Raw genomic sequence first — 18,040 nt, 5'->3', positions numbered from 1 at the left:
AGGTTTATATCTGTGTAAAAGTTTTAAAACAAACCTTTTTCTAGTTGAATCACAGCATGGATTCACAGTGCAGGAGCGGCGCAGCCTTATGACGTCACACCGCCACCCCAAAATAAAAGTCTTTTTTAAAGCTTTTTTGCCACTTACTTTTAGTCATGACTTATTGATAAATTTTTCCCTCGTTTTCCACTTTCCACTATATCTGCTCTCTCGCACACACACACACGCACGCACACACACACACACACACACACACACACACACACAGATATTCAGTATTTGAAGCTGATCAAAAAACTTTAAACATTTTTAAGACAATTTTGAAAAACATTTTTAATCCACTTTATGATGACTTGCATGTCTAAAACACATTACTTCCTATTAATATGAGTCCAAATCTCCTCCTCGTAATTATGACCTCTTCCTTCCTATTTTCACAACTTCCTATCTAAGGTTTATTTTTTCAAATAATATCTGTAATATAATATTTAACTTTACCTTTACTTACAGAAGCATATAAAGGGGTAGTTCACACAAAAATTACAATTCAGCCAGAGCGGCCCACTGCAGATAATCAAAATGCTACCCATCGGTCCATACCCTTGAATATGTTTAAATAAGCACAAAAGCCATACACACAAGTCTTCACACAAGTAATCAACGTTTTGTTCCAGTTCCTGCCTGACTGCTTGAATCCATAAGTGATTCTTTTCAATTTACACACCAGTTTCTCTTTTCTTTCCGATTTTACCTCATAACTAGGGCCAGACAGAATCTGCGGACATTTTTTTTGTTATTTCTGTGGAGAATTTGTAAAAAATCTGCTGATTTATGTGAAATTATTTTGGGAGTATCTTAACTAAAAACTTATCACATGAAATGAAAAATAGTAGTGTATATATATATATGTGTGTGTGTGTGTGTGTGTGTGTGTGGTGACATTGATAACATTCAAATTGTAACACAAAACATAAAATAACAGTCAAAATGCAAGAGTAGTTTTGGGTTAATTAAAAAAAAATTGTTTTAAAGCACCAAATCATTAGAGTGACTTCATGTAGGACACAAATGCCTCAAATGCAGCTTTCACATCATTGGAATAAATTATATTTTAACATATTCAAATGGAAACGTTAACATATTAAAACGGAATCATTATTTACAAGGTTACTTTTATATCTGCATCTTTATAAAATAAAGCAGTCGTCTCGAACCTTTAAAAATAGTCCATGTTGTCTTTATATTTTAGATAGCTTCATTTATTACTGACTTTATGCTTTCAAAATATGTAATTATGCAGTTTATGAAGTAATATTGTGCTACATAGTGGAAGTGAACTAATTTTGTTTTGTGTTAAAGCCACAATGGCCCTGCATGTTCATAACCACACTTCTTTGTATGAGTGCTTTATTGGGACCTTATAGGCACATTTTGTGCCTGGACTCAACTTAGTAATAGTGAGACCTAACTATTTTGTTAATTACTTAATACCCACAGAGCATGCTCATAGGGCATACTTCTGACCCAGATTCTTTGCCCCAGTATACCTATACTTCGCCCAGTGTGGCCATATACACATCTTATTTGACGGAATGCAAACTGGCATCGAGATCCTAAAGTTCAGTTTTCCTGGTGGGTTGTTCAAGATCCATGAACAAATCTAACAACCGAATCATTGCCGCTCCTTTTTTTGTCTGTATAATTGTACATGTTAGACTGATTTAGATCAGAAGTCCAATAAATGTTCATTAACTATAGCCACAGCAAAAGCAGCAACAATTAACATAGAAACACCACAGATAGCACAGCTCTGCTGCTTTGCCTATGACAGGCGTAGGGCTCGTCCGGGATTTGAACCCAGGTCCTCTGGCACCCGAAGCAAGAATCATACCTCTAGACCAACGAGCCCTGTTGAAGCAGTCTGCAGTGCCACAAAAAATTCAGTGAGACTGATCCAATCTACTCTTTGTTCATGTTGTTTTTGTTACGTGTGTCAGCAACTCCCTGGAGGCATATTACAGTTCACAGGCAGTAAAAAACAGCCCAGTGGCATAATGGATAAAGCACCAGCCTTCGAAGCTGGGGATTGTGGGTTTAGAATATCAAATGGGTTGTCTTTGATGCAGTTCCTTTAAGTTGGCTGTGCAAGACAATCCAGTGTGACCTTTAAAAAGCTAGGTTCATACCCTTAGGTCAAAAAGACATGACAAAGGAAAACTCCCCAGAGAAGCTGCTTTTTCATCAGGTGTACACACCAGATCGTCTAAATGCAATATAGCATAGGGATCCTGAAGTACTGTTTTCTGAGTTACAAGAACTCCCTGAGCCATACAACAGATATGACAAATGCAAGTATTGACCCAGTGGCCTAATGGATAAGGCATCAGCCTTCGAAGCTGGGAATTGTGGGTTAAAGTCCCATCTGGGTTGTGTTTGTTGGGTTACATTTAAGTTGTGTGAAACAATTCCGACTTGTTTTCTCAAAACTTAGGTGTGATGATCTGAGGACAATAGTTAGCTTCGAATTCTTAGGCTTGCTGCACACTTCAAATAAGACTCAGCCAATCTTGCTTGAATCTCACTGTCACGTTACAAACTTAAAAGGTTCCGCTAATCTTTGGTAATAGAGATCTTGACTTCAAGTACCCCGTGGCTTTCAACTAATGGTCTCATGTTAGGTGGATGATGATGAAACACAAACAAGAAAATAGCTGCAGAAAGGTTGTGATTTCAAGTTAATGAGAGTGGCCTTGTCTGGAATTTGAAACTCAAGACCAGTCACAACATACACGAGAACCATACCCCAGGACCAATGAGACACGAATGTTTATGATTGCACAAAGAGAATGTTTGTCCATTAGTTGCACACATTTTATTTGACGGAATGCAAACTGGCATCGAGATCCTAAAGTGCAGTTTTCCATGCATTGGCATCTTGTTGAATGCATACGAGAGATCCATGACAAAAGATTGGCGACATGGTCCAGTGGCCTAATGGATAAGCCATCAGCCTCCGGGGCTTGGGATTGTGGGTTCAAGTCCCATCTGGGTTGTCTTTGAAGGTCTCACTTCAATATGTTAGCAATGTTTGTGGATGAAACACGCTAGCTGTGGAAAACCTTCTTGAGATGTGTTTGCATGTCATTAAAACGGTGCTTACATATAAAGCTGGTGGGTTGTTTGAGATCCATAAACAAATCTAAGAACCGAATCATTACCGCTCCATTTTTTGTCTGAATAAGTGTACATGTTAGACTGATTTAGATCAGAAATCCACTATATGTTCATTAACTAACGTCACAGCAAAAGCTGCTACAATTAACATAGAAACACCATAGACAGCACAGCTCCACTGCTTTTTCTATGACAGGCATAGGGCTCGTCCGGGATTTGAACCCGGGACCTCTCGCACCCTAAGCGAGAATCATACCCCTAGACCAACGAGCCCTGTAGAAGCAGTCTGCAGTGCCACAAAAAATTCTGTGAGACTGATCCAATCTACTCTTTGTTCATGTTGTTTTTGTTACGTGTGTCAGCAACTCCCTGGAGGCATATTACAGTTCACAGGCAGTGAAAAACAGCCCAGTGGAGTAATGGATACGGCACCAGCCTTCGAAGCTGGGGATTGTGGATTTAAGGTAGCAACTAGGTTATCTTTGATGCAGTTCCTTTTAAGTTGGCTGTGCAAGACAATCCAGTGTGACCTTTAAAAAGCTAGGTTCAAACCCTTAGGTCAAAAAGACATGACAAAGGAAAACTTCTCAGAGATGCTGTTTTGTCATTAGGTGTACACACCAGATCGTCTGAATGCAATATGGCATAGGGATCCTAAAGTACTGTTTTCTGAGTTACAAGAACTTCCTGAGCCATACAACAGATATGACAATTGCTAGTATTGGCCTAATGGATAAGGCATCAGCCTTCAAAGCTGGGGATTGTGGATTCAAGTCCCATCTGGGTTGTTTTTCTTGGGTTACATTTAAGTTTTGTGAAACAATTCCGACTTGTTTTCTCAAAACTTAGGCGTGATGATCTGAGGACAATAGTTAGCTTCGAATTCTCAGACTTGCTGCACACTTCAAATAAGATTCATCCAATCTTGCTTCAATCTCACTGTCACGTTACAAACTTAAAAGGTTCCGCTAATCTTTGGCAATGGAGATCTTGACTTCAAGTACCCCGTGGCTTTCAACTATGGATCTCATGTTAGGTGGATGATGATGAAACACAAACAAGAAAATAGCTGCTGAAAGGTTGTGATTTCAAGTTAATGAGAGTGGCATTGTCTGGAATTTGAAACTCAAGACCAGTCACAACATACATGAGAACCAAACCCTAGGACCAATGACACAAATGTTTATGATTGCACAAAGAAAATGTTTGTCCATTAGTTGCACACATCTTATTTGACAGAAGGCAAAGTGGTATATAGATCCTAAAGTGCAGTTTTCCATGCATTGGCATCTTGTTGAATGCATACAAGAGATCCATGACAAAAGATTGGCGACTTGGTCAGTGGCCTAATGGATAAGGCATCAGCCTCCGGAGCTGGGATTGTGGGTTCAAGTCCCACCTGGGTCATCTTTGAAGGTCTCACTTCAACATGTTAGCAATGTTTAGTGGATGAAACATGGTAGCTGTGTAAACCTTCTTGAGATGTGTTTGCATGTCATTAAAACGGTGCTTACATATAAAGCTGGTGGGTTGTTTGAGATCCATAAACAAATCTAAGAACCGAATCATTACCGCTCTTTTTTTTTGTCTGAATAAGTGTACATGTTAGACTGATTTAGATCAGAAGTCCACTAAATGTTCATTAACTAACGTCACAGCAAAAGCTGCTACAATTAACATAGAAACACCATAGACAGCACAGCTCCACTGCTTTTTCTATGACAGGCATAGGGCTCATCCGGGATTTGAACCCGGGACCTCTCGCACCCTAAGCGTGAATCATACCCCTAGACCAACAAGCCCTGTAGAAGCAGTCTGCAGTGCCACAAAAATTCTGTGAGACTGATCCAATCTACTCTTTGTTCATGTTGTTTTTGTTACGTGTGTCAGCGACTCCCTGGAGGCATATTACAGTTCACAGGCAGTGAAAACAGCCCAGTGGAGTAATGGATACGGCACCAGCCTTCGAACCTGGGGATTGTGGGTTTAAGGTAGCAACTGGGTTATCTTTGATGCAGTTCCTTTTAAGTTGGCTGTGCAAGACAATCCAGTGTGACCTTTAAAAAGCTAGGTTCAAACCCTTAGGTCAAAAAGACATGACATAGGAAAACTCCTCAGAGAAGCTGTTTTGTCATTAGGTGTACACACCAGATCGTCTGAATGCAATATGGCATATGGATCCTAAAGTACTGTTTTCTGAGTTACAAGAACTTCCTGAGCCATACAACAGATATGACAATTGCTAGTATTGGCCTAATGGATAAGGCATCAGCCTTCAAAGCTGGTGATTGTGGATTCAAGTCCCATCTGGGTTGTTTTTCTTGGGTTACATTTAAGTTTTGTGAAACAATTCCGACTTGTTTTCTCAAAACTTAGGCGTGATGATCTGAGGACAATAGTTAGCTTCGAATTCTCAGACTTGCTGCACACTTCAAATAAGATTCATCCAATCTTGCTTCAATCTCACTGTCACGTTACAAACTTAAAAGGTTCCGCTAATCTTTGGCAATGGAGATCTTGTCTTCAAGTACCCAGTGGCTTTCAACTATTGATCTCATGTTAGGTGGATGATGATGAAACACAAACAAGAAAATAGCTGCAAAAGGTTGTGATTTCAAGTTAATGAGAGTGGCATTGTCTGGAATTTGAAACTCAAGACCAGTCACAACATACATGAGAACCATACCCCAGGACCAATGAGACACGAATGTTTATGATTGCACAAAGAAAATGTTTGTCCATTAGTTGCACACATCTTATTTGACAGAAGGCAAACTGGCATTGAGATCCTAAAGTGCAGTTTTCCATGTGTTGGCATCTTGTTGAATGCATACAAGAGATCCATGACAAAAGATTGGCGACATGGTTCACTGGCCCAATGGATAAGGCATCAGCCTCCGGAGCTGGGGATTGTGGGTTCAAGTCCCACTTGGGTCATCTTTGAAGGTCTAACTTCAATATGTTAGCAATGTTTGGTGGATGAAACATGGTAGCTGTGAAAACCTTCTTGAAATGTGTTTGCATGTCATTAAAACGGTGCTTACATATAAAGCTGGTGGGTTGTTTGAGATCCGTAAACAAATCTAAGAACCGAATCATTACCGCTCCTTTTTTTGTCTGAATAAGAGTACATGTTAGACTGATTGAGATCAGAAGTCCACTAAATGTTCATTAACTAACGTCACAGCAAAAGCTGATACAATTAACATAGAAACACCATAGACAGCACAGCTCCACTGCTTTTTCTATGACAGGCATAGGGCTCGTCCGGGATTTGAACCCGGGACCTCTCGCACCCTAAGCGAGAATCATACCCCTAGACCAACGAGCCCTGTAGAAGCAGTCTGCAGTGCCACAAAAATTCTGTGAGACTGATCCAATCTACTCTTTGTTCATGTTGTTTTTGTTACGTGTGTCAGCGACTCCCTGGAGGCATATTACAGTTCACAGGCAGAGAAAAACAGCCCAGTGGAGTAATGGATACGGCACCAGCCTTCGAAGCTGGGGATTGTGGGTTTAAGGTAGCAACTGGGTTATCTTTGATGCAGTTCCTTTTAAGTTGGCTGTGCAAGACAATCCAGTGTGACCTTTAAAAAGCTAGGTTCAAACCCTTAGGTCAAAAAGACATGACATAGGAAAACTCCTCAGAGAAGCTGTTTTGTCATTAGGTGTACACACCAGATCGTCTGAATGCAATATGGCATATGGATCCTAAAGTACTGTTTTCTGAGTTACAAGAACTTCCTGAGCCATACAACAGATATGACAATTGCTAGTATTGGCCTAATGGATAAGGCATCAGCCTTCAAAGCTGGTGATTGTGGATTCAAGTCCCATCTGGGTTGTTTTTCTTGGGTTACATTTAAGTTTTGTGAAACAATTCCGACTTGTTTTCTCAAAACTTAGGCGTGATGATCTGAGGACAATAGTTAGCTTCGAATTCTCAGACTTGCTGCACACTTCAAATAAGATTCATCCAATCTTGCTTCAATCTCACTGTCACGTTACAAACTTAAAAGGTTCCGCTAATCTTTGGCAATGGAGATCTTGTCTTCAAGTACCCAGTGGCTTTCAACTATTGATCTCATGTTAGGTGGATGATGATGAAACACAAACAAGAAAATAGCTGCAAAAAGGTTGTGATTTCAAGTTAATGAGAGTGGCATTGTCTGGAATTTGAAACTCAAGACCAGTCACAACATACATGAGAACCATACCCTAGGACCAATGACACGAATGTTTATGATTGCACAAAGAAAATGTTTGTCCATTAGTTGCACACATCTTATTTGACAGAAGGCAAAGTGGTATATAGATCCTAAAGTGCAGTTTTCCATGCATTGGCATCTTGTTGAATGCATACAAGAGATCCATGACAAAAGATTGGCGACATGGTTCACTGGCCCAATGGATAAGGCATCAGCCTCCGGAGCTGGGGATTGTGGGTTCAAGTCCCACTTGGGTCATCTTTGAAGGTCTCACTTCAAGTTGGGAGCAATGTTTGGTGGATGAAAGACAGTAGCTGTGAAAACCTTCTTGAGATGTGTTTGCATGTCAATAGGCTTGTTTGAGGTGTGCCTCACCTTGTCTGCAGTAAGAAGAGGCTCAAATAATACACCACAAGTTGGACACTTCCCAAATCTTGCTATTTTGCCGCCTGGAAATGTTATCAGTGGCGGAGATTGCGTTCGCATTTATTATCGCGGAAGACCTCATGAAAAAATAGTATAGTAATATAGTTAATATTATAGTAAATATTGCAGCGTTTTTGAACATGTTTTTTCAGTATTGGGTTATGTTTATAGTTGTTGTGATACAGAGCAACTTTAGAATTTAAACAGGCTATTTTTATAAAATGGTTCAAAAACACTATAGTATTCCTATAACTCATTATAGTATTTTTTGTATTGTGGGAGTGGATGCAATTGAAATATCAATGTTTTTACAAAAAAAGAAGGTCATAATCACAGAAGATGAACAGCTCATTACTTAAAAGGGTGTAATTAAAATATAAATCTGTATATTCAACAAATGTTTAAAGAATAACAAAATAAACAGCTTATACAGCAAGAAAGCTTTCAAGAAATCTCATTTGGCTACATTATAAATTAAGTAGCTATAGCAAGATGCTTTTGAGTGACAAGTCATGACAAATGTTTGTTTGACATAAAGAAATTCTTTAGGGGTTTATTATATTGACATGCTTATTAGGCCTATCTGCTTTTACTGCAGCCAGACTAAAATAAATAGCCCAAGACCTTCTCCAGAATAAAAACTAGTAGACTCTAGGAAATACTGTTCTTGGTCTATTAAACATGAGTTTTGATTTGTTTGTATACATTTTAACATGTTGTTTTTAATAGAAAGGAAATATTTTTAGTTGAAAAATTAAAATTAAGTATATAAAATATCTAAAATGACATACAAAGTCACAAGTGACTCATGGGTATTTAATTACTGTACAGCATTACATTACATGTCTATACGCACAGATCTGTGTGTTTCCATTCATCATATTAATTTACTCGCCGACCGACTGTTGGCATCGTGCATCGAGTGGTCTCGCCACTAACTGAGAGACCCAGCGCAGTGAGCGCACCATGGGCGTTGCTTGGCCTGTTATAGGGGGGCTACAGCCCCCCTATATTTCTACTCAGGATTCAGCTCCTCCCTGTCTTGTTATTCATTTGATCAGCAAACCACAGCCATGGACAGCGAGAGAACGAGGTGTGTGATAAATTGATAAATTGTTATAATATCTGCTTATTTGCAGTTCTTTGATATAGATACACTTGTATCACCTGTATCCTCCAATGTCACGGAAAAGCAGTCGGGTTTTCTCGGCGTTCACCTCATCAGCACAGCTGTTTCCTCCAGGGAAAAATGTAACTCTTTATGAACATTTCGCTATTTTTATTTCAAAATGAACTACCAATATTAAACACTTTACAGTTAGTGTAACATTAACTATACAGTCTTGCACAGAAAGGATTAAACAGAGTGACAGAACCACTTAGAGAATGTACCCATTGTAACTATCACTGAGTCACTGACAGAGACAGAAACATCAAGTGTTGTCTAGTATTAAAAAATACTTCTTATTCATTATTATCATTCAGATCGTGAAATATGTGAATTAGCCTGTAAGTTTAAAAATATATATTTATATGCATGTCATTTAATTAGAAAAGTGGCAGTTTATTTATTTAATACATGAAAACAAAAAATGCACTTAAATATAGAAAGTGTTTTTTACTACAGTAAACTGGTGGGTTGAGCCTATTTGGCTTATTCAGAACTCAAACGGCTATGCCTGTCTATGTAATAAAGTGGAATACTAGTATACAACCCTATTAAACAAACATTAAGTGTATTACTATGAAATTACTAATATTACATATATATATATATATATATATATATATATATATATATATATATATATATATATATATATATATATACATACAGGGGCATAGATTTAGGGTGGACGGAGGGGATGTGTCCCCACCAATGTCCTCCAACCATTGAAATGTCCCCACCAATAATTTAATCCACAAAAAAAAAAAAAAAAAATGGCGCTGTCAACATATAACCTAGGCATGCAGAAAGGGTTCAATCACGTTCGCTCCTCCCGCCCCAAAACATATGAGCCTTTTGATTGGCTGTGCCTTTCCCTTAAAAACAATAAACACAGGAGGAGGTTTAAAATATTACTTATAAAGAATTTGGGTACGATGATATTAATCAAATCTTTATTGCCACTGTCTATATGTTGGCTTCTCCTTGTTTCTAAGTTGACATTGTGCACATTGTCTGTCTGATTCTACATCTTCTCATCCTTTTTAACTCTCTCACTGTGAGTGTTGTCATTATTTGAATCACTCCTTATGCTAGGCTTTGCCTCATTCTTGTTTTGAATAAATATGTGCTTATTAAACAATTAAGGTGACCTAATGAATAAATATTAATAATCATGACCTAATGTACAGTTTCTGGCTGGACGAATCCAGGCAGCCATCGCCGATTGGGCCAAATGCTTAAAGAGCCCATATTATGGGTTTTTGAAAATGCCCTTCCATGTAGTGTGTAACATAGCTCTAAGTGAAGTGAAATATCCAGCTAAGGCTTAAATCTGTAAGTGTACAGTGTTTAAAACTATTGATTCATCTATAAAAGAGTCGACTCATAGTGCTTCAAACGAGTCGTCTTGATAACGAGTCATTAGGTGTTTCGTGATGACGCGGCTACGAAACACAAGTAGTTGCACGCGCAAACCCGGGAGATTTGAAACCTGCGGCCCCGCCCACTAACAGAAAAAAAGTCTCACACACACACACACACACACAGAGACACCAGTGAAATGAAGTCACGCTGTGAAGATGAATTTTATTGACAGTCTAATTAAAGATGAAACCTCAGCAATATAGCCCAGCCTTGAGCAGTTTGAGTGCTTCTGGAAATTACATGCTTAAAAAGAAGACTTAATCGGTTTGTTAAAGGAAGGATCAGTAAAGACTGTCAGAACATGGATCAGTGGATCATGGATCAGTTTCTTCCCCCATTTCACAAGTGTAAGTACGTGCGATTAAAACTGTTGCCTCGATTACTCTATCTTGCAAATTATGTATTTAGTTTGTTACTTGTAACCGTGTGTACTGTATCAGGTTAACTCTTTATATTCTCATATCGCGTGTAAAGCCACGTTGAAAATGCGATGCGTGCCGCTTTGTTTACAGATCGTCAGCTGTTGCTACACGCATGCAACGGTCAAGTTTCAAAATAGTTCAGCTCAGTTTTCGAGGTGAGGTGTATAAATTGCACCCAATTAGGGTCTTGGTGATATAACTGAGCGCCGCGGATATAACGGAGCGATTCGCCCCTTCTCTATTCTGCCGATCTAGGTCTCCTCTATGGACGCACCGGCCCTATGTGTGTGTGTGTGTGCGTGCGTACGTGCGTGCGTGCGTGCGTGTGTGTGAAAAGAGCAAGTAGACTGCGACCGGCTAGGAGATCTCTCGCCAGTTCTTGGACTTTTTGCTCAATAAAATAGTTAGTCGTCAGTATTTTCTAGTCCATCGTCTGTATTTACATTCACCCACTGGCAGCCAAAATCCACTATAAAGCGTGTGTGCACTGAGACTACTTTTATATTGTAGATTAGCAGCTGGGCATTTTACTCTGCCTCGCGCTGAAGCCTTGTCCGTGTCGACCAATCGCAGCAGGCTGTCATCGGTCCAATCAGCGCAGATTAGCTTCGCGCTGAGGATGGGTTTGGGTACAAATGAATCGCTGAACGATTCATATGAGAGTCGCTGGGATAATTAGGTAAAAATAAATGCAGATTATAAGACCATGACAGTGTTTTTTGACTGTTGTTGGAGACCCTTACAACCGAAATATGACCCTATTTCATGTATAATATGGGCTCTTTAACATTTATTATTATTATTATTTTTATTATTACTATTATTATTATCCTCATCATCATAATATCACATCTAGCAAGAGATAAAAGCTGCCTGCATGTAAAAACAATACTTTTTTTTTTTTTAAATGACCGGCCCACATTTAAAAAATGGTCCGGCCCTTGCCATATGGCCAGTCCGCCCCTGGCGGGAATTATCATTCATTCATTTTCTTTTCAACTTAGTCCCTTTATTAATCCGGGGTCACCACAGCAGAATGAACCGGCAACTTATCCAGCACATGTTTTACGCAGCGGATGCCCTTCCAGCCACAACCCATCACTGGGAAACATCCATACACACTCATACACTACGGACAATTTAGCCTACCCAATTCACCTATACCACATGTTTTTGGACTGTGAGGGAAACCAGAGCACCCGGAGGAAACCCACGAGAACGCAGGGAGAACATGCACACAGAAACGCCAACTGATCCAGTCGAGGCTCAAACCAGCAACCTTCTTGCTGTGAGGTGACAGCACCCACCTACTGCACCACTGCGTTGCCCCTGGCGAAAATTAATACTGCTTTATTAATTATTTATTTATTACATAATTTAAATTGATTATTCAACAGTATACACTACAGCTGCTTTTCACTGGCACACCCACCATATTCTTACGAACATATTTTATTTATATTTGGTTATTAGCCAATTTCATTGACTTGAATATAATAAACCATGTATAATATAAATACTACCTACCTCATCTAAATTCTTATCTTTATATAAAATCTTAAAAACTTTATATAAAACTAAAAAATACAATAAAACGTTCATGCACAAAAAAGCAAATACAGAAAAACAAAGTTTTAATATGCTTCAAGAGCTGTGAAGTGAGCGATCTTTCGCCTGGTCACATCAGCTGATCTCACGAGAAAACGTAAGTATTTTACATTTTGTCAGTTTAGTGGCTAATTCGTATGAATTCGTACGAGTTCAGTCGTACAAAATTGTACAATTTTAAAAAGGAGGAGTGGCACCTAACCCCACCCCTAAACCCAACCGTCATTGGGGGATGAGCAAATCGTACTAAATTGTACGAATTAGATCATATGAATTTATACGAATTAGCCACTTAATCAAAAAGTTACGAATTGCCATGAGATTGTGTTGGTCACACACACATGCATACAAAAACATGCATATAAAACATGTGTTCTATGTCCTCAAACAAATGTTTGTGTTTTTATATGACGTGGTAAAATGTAAAAATTTCATTTTAAATGTAGAGCTTTATGTTCGTAAGAATGTGGTGGGCCACTGGTTTCTCCCAATCCGTTTGTATAGCGGCATTGCAATGACAGAAAAGAAGGTAGCCTAGTTTCTAATGATTTCACTCTCCCGACAAATCTAAGCTTGTTTTTAATAATACAAACATAAATATCCATATTAAATAATACTACTAATAATAACATTATTCAAACGGAATCATTTGCCGGCTGTTACTTCGGTGGGACTATAATCTGATGTAAGAGAAGTCTTCTTTCACTACTGTATTGTTCATAAACAGAAAACATTTTACAGGTAACTTTATTCTTAATCTTGGACCTTATTCCTGAAATAAAAATTAGCAATGAAAAGGTGTGAAGCACCAGAAGCGGACCATATTAAATTAATTTGAATATATTTGGCTATTGTTGATTTCCAGGAATTTTCAAATGTATTTTATTTTAACCAAAGAGGCTAGAAAAAGAATTAAATATTAATGTATTATTATTATTATTATTATTATTATTATTATTATTATGTTTAAACTATTATTTTTTATTGAAATGGCCAAATTGTTACTGAGGACAGTTGAATGTGCAGTTTTTTGTCTAATAAATGAAAGTAGGCTACAGTTTTTTTTTACTTTAAAATTTTAACAGATTGCTATTTTTTCCTAATGACATATGATGTAATGAATTTGTATTTTACAAATTAGTCTTGTTTTAATTTTTTTAAATACAAATTTTAGGAAATATTTAATAACACGTACTGTATGAGAACTACCTGTTAGTCAATGGAAAAGCAGTCATTCCTTGCGCCACCTGGTGGCTATTGCGTAAAGCACAGAATTTTTTTTTTTTAATGAAAAGGCCACAGTACTGCGCGTGACTGCGGTTGACCAATTGCAGTTTTGCGCGTGCAGAAACGCGCATTCTCAGTAACCATATCTGTACTGAAGTGGAATGAACTGAATCTGTACCGTTTTCTGCTCACAATGAAGGCAGAAATGGTCCAGATGACACTTCTAACCAAATATTACAACCGAATATTTCAGAGGAACTTCAGAGTTGAATGAATAAAAATAAATAACTCAAAATTAACTAAATGTATTACTTGCGATAAATGGTTACTAAGTAATGCAGCTACTGACTTTTTGGAGGAATAACTCAATTTTGTAACGCATTACTTTTAAAAGTGACTTTCTCCAACACTGCATGTTAGGATACTTAAATTTAATTAATTCAGGTTGAAAATATAACACCTGATATTAGAATGTAAATATTAAACAGGCACTGTTCTATGGAGGACCAAGAGCATCATTTAAAATAAATGAATAATCAAATGATCAATTTTCAATAATTGAAGCAGAAAATTATTTAAATGAATCACATAGGAAGTTAAGCAATGGATTAAAAAAATTTAATGGATAAATTAATATACAATTTTAAAAGTTTATTTATTTCACGTTTTAAATGTTGGTTATTCAAATAATAAAAAGTGCATCAATAAGAAATCGGCTTTAAATGGACAAAGCATATTTAAATGGATTTACTTTGTGTTTTTAAAATATATTAGAATTCAATATTATATTATTATATCAATAAAAGATTACATTTTAAAAATATCATTTATTTGTAAATATACTTATTTAAAACTGTTTATTTAATTTTCTTATGCTAATTAATCAAAGAATAAAAAAGCATATTAAATATATTAAAATACACATATTAAATAGCTTTAAAAAAAAAAAAACTTTTGCCAAAAGCATTTTTTAAAGAATTTAAGGAAATTTCTTCATAAAATACTTTTTATTGTTTGATTAATCAATGTTTTAAAACAAATTGTATTTATTTAAACATTTAAATGTGATGTATTTATGTACATTTTTATGTAAAAAAATTTCATTGATAAAATGATTTTTCAGTGTCACTCCTGGTCCTTCATACTGATCATTAACCAGGCATTTCATTTTTATATAGACTTGTCTTATCGCCATTCTCCCATTTATAAATTTAATTTAAACGATAAAATTCTGTATGATCATCATGGTTTAACTCATCAAGCATAAAAACAGATGTCACAGATTTGTGAAAATACAAATTTCATGAAGCTTGGTCTCCTAAACATCAGGTCACTAGCACCTAAAGCAGTTATCATAAATGAATTAATAACAGATAACAATCTTAATGCACTCTGTCTCACTGAAACCTGGCTGAAACAAAATGACTATATTAGTTTAAATGAAGCAACTCCTCCAGGATTCTTATATAAACATGAGGCTCGTCAAACTGGTCGTGGTGGTGGAGTCGCGTCAATCTTTAGTGATATTTTAATGTTAATCAGAGAAACGGACTTATGTTTAGCTCCTTTGAAGTATTAGCGCTTAATGTTGTCCTTCCAAACACTGCAAAAACCTATGTTATCTCTCGCTCTCAAAACAGCAACCCGTGCCCTGGAACGTAAATGAAAAAAAACTAATTTAGAAGTCTTTAGAATTGCATACAAAGACAGTATGTCCAGCTACAGGAGGGCTTTAAAATCTGCCAGGGCTGAGCACCTCCGCAAACTGATAGAAAATAATCATAACAATCCTAGATTCTTATTTAACACCATTGCTAAATTAACAAATAATCGGTCATCTTTGGAACAAAACGTTCCACCGCAATTAGTAGTGATGACTTCATGAATTTTTTCAGTGATAAAAAAGAAGGCTTTAGACAGAAAATAGGAGATATTAAACTTTCTGCCATCCGCCTATATACTTCAGATCCAGTAAACACGCACTGAATCTAAATAACCTACAGTGCTTTAAAATCATAGAACAGGACGCTAGACAAAATTATAAATAGCTCTAAATCAGCTACGTGTATATTGGACCCAATTCCTACAAAGTTACTGAAAGAATTGATACCTGTTATAGGAGAACCCTCCTTCGTAACATTATCAACTCTTCTTTATCTTTAGGCCATGTTCCAAATCCTTACAAGTTAGCTGTTATTAAACCTATTATTAAGAACCACAACTGGAACCCAGCAACTTATCTAATTATAGGCCTATTTCAAATCTTCCATTTATGTCTAAAATACTAGAAAAAGTTTTTTCTGCTCAATTATGCTCCTTTCTGCAGATGAACAATGTTTTTGAAGTGTTTCAGTAAGGGTTTCAGAGCTCATCACAGTACAGAACTGCATTAGTGAAAATAACAACGATTACTCTTAGCTTGCTGACCAAGGGTGCATCTCGCTATTAGTTCTACTCGATCTTAGTGCGGCATTTGACACCATTGACCATGGTATCCTTATTATCGCTTAAAGTCTACAGGTGTCCAGGGACAGGCCCTACAATGGGTTAAGTCATACTTATCTGACCGTTACCAGTTTGTGAATATTAATGGACAGCCTTCACAAATCAGCCCAGTAAAATACGGGGTGCCTCAAGGATCAGTTTTAGGCCTTGTTTACAATATACATGCTACCCCTGGGAGACATTATTAGGAAGACATGGATCAGCTTTCAACTGCTATGCAGATGATACTCAATTATATATTTCAACTAAAACTGACGGAGACGTCTAAACTGTCCAAGCTAACTGAGTGTATTAAGATGTTAAAGACTGGATGACCAACAATTATCTTCTCTTAACTCAGACAAAACAGAATTATTACTTATTGGGCCTAAATCCTGTACACAGCAGATCTCACAACTCGACCTACAATTAGAGGGATACAAAGTTAGAGTTAGCTCTGCTATAAAAGATCTGGGTGTCATGTTAGACAGCAATTTAACTTTTAAAAATCATATATCCCATGTCACAAAAACTGCTTTCTTTCATCTTAAAATATCGCTAAGTTACGAAGTATGCTATCCATCTCAGATGCAGAAAAGCTAGTCCATGCTTTTATGACTTATAGGTTGGACTACTGTAATGCACTGTTTGCTGGCTGCCCAGCATCCTCTATTAACAAACTTCAATTAGTACAAAGTGCAGCTGCCAGAGTTCTTACCAGGTCTAGAAAATTTGATCACATCACACCAATTTTATCCTCCTTACACTGGCTGCCTGTTAAGTTTCGTATTGAATTTAAAATATTGCTTCTTACATATAAAGCTTTAAATATCCAGCTCCTGTTTATCTAACCAACCTTCTGTCTCGCTACAATCCAACTCGCTCTTTAAGGTCTGAAAACTCAGGGCTTCTGGTAGTACCTAGAATAGCAAAGTCGAGTAAAGGAGGTCGAGCCTTCTCATTTATAGCTCCTAAACTCTGGAATAGCCTTCCTGATAACGTCCGAGGCTCAGACACACTCTCCCAATTCAAAACTAGTTGAAAGACCTATCTGTTCAGTAAAGCATACACTTAGTGCACCACTTAGGGGGCTTCCACACAGGTTATGCATCTTGTTGATATACACTGTGAACATCAGCTACACTAATTATTTTCTTTATTCTCCATTTCCACCTGGGGATACTCTTCCCGAGGCCCTCAGACTATGCAGAGTCACTGATTCGATCCAAGACCAACGACGAGATGATCCCAAGGTTTCCATATCCTGGACCTGGCCGAATCCTGAGCAGCTACTGTGATGGTCATGGAAGAGTGGAGAACATGAGACTGATTCCTGTGACGCTCCAGAGACAGACGAGTCTTTGCTGAGGCCAGCTTCCAGCCTCCGCCGCTGAGACTGAGCTGCAGCTTGCACAAGACGTTTGGCCAGCGGAGAAATTAAAATGATCGTGCCCAACTGAGCCTGGTTTCTCTCAAGGTTTTTTTTTCTTCACTTCCGCCATTAGTGAAGTTTTTTTCCCCTCTCCACTGTCGCCACTGGCTTGCATGGTTCGGGATCTGTAGAGCTGCGCATCGTTGGATTTGCCCTTCAATAATTGGACTCTCAGTAGTGATTATTAAACCACACTGAACTGAGCTCAACTAAACTGAACTTAAACACTACAAACTGAACTACACTGCTCCTATTTACTGTGACATTTTATGTGAAGCTGCTTTGACACAATCTACATTGTATAAGCGCTATACAAATAAAGGTGAATTGAATTGAATTGAATCTTGTAACGCCAGACAGCACGTGCCCATTATCATTGCCGGGTGCACGTGTTAGCAGTTGCAAGGCAGCAAAAGCCTTCGTTCGTCCCTGGATGGGCTCAAAAGCAACAACCTTTCGGTTAACA

The 18,040-nt window shown here is 37.7% G+C and overlaps 5 non-coding genes across 5 annotated transcripts; 1 reads left to right on the top strand and 4 right to left on the bottom strand.

Annotated features, from left to right (window-relative positions):
• Positions 1-1,836: 1,836 nt before the first annotated feature.
• On the bottom strand, positions 1,837-1,908 carry trnap-cgg (transfer RNA proline (anticodon CGG)). Its single transcript has one exon. It is a non-coding gene; the product is annotated as a tRNA-Pro (tRNA).
• Positions 1,909-3,375: 1,467 nt separating this feature from the next.
• Positions 3,376-3,447, bottom strand: trnap-agg (transfer RNA proline (anticodon AGG)). Its single transcript has one exon. It is a non-coding gene; the product is annotated as a tRNA-Pro (tRNA).
• A 1,058-nt stretch (positions 3,448-4,505) lies between these two features.
• trnar-ccg (transfer RNA arginine (anticodon CCG)) lies at positions 4,506-4,581 on the top strand. Its single transcript has one exon. It is a non-coding gene; the product is annotated as a tRNA-Arg (tRNA).
• Positions 4,582-4,904: 323 nt separating this feature from the next.
• On the bottom strand, positions 4,905-4,976 carry trnap-agg (transfer RNA proline (anticodon AGG)). The gene has a single exon. It is a non-coding gene; the product is annotated as a tRNA-Pro (tRNA).
• Positions 4,977-6,433: 1,457 nt separating this feature from the next.
• On the bottom strand, positions 6,434-6,505 carry trnap-agg (transfer RNA proline (anticodon AGG)). Its single transcript has one exon. It is a non-coding gene; the product is annotated as a tRNA-Pro (tRNA).
• Between the last annotated feature and the right edge of the window lie 11,535 nt (positions 6,506-18,040).

This window comes from Danio aesculapii, unplaced genomic scaffold (genome assembly GCF_903798145.1).
Source record: "Danio aesculapii unplaced genomic scaffold, fDanAes4.1, whole genome shotgun sequence".
Taxonomy (NCBI): domain Eukaryota; kingdom Metazoa; phylum Chordata; class Actinopteri; order Cypriniformes; family Danionidae; genus Danio; species Danio aesculapii.
This window is presented reverse-complemented; position numbering and strand designations above follow the sequence as displayed.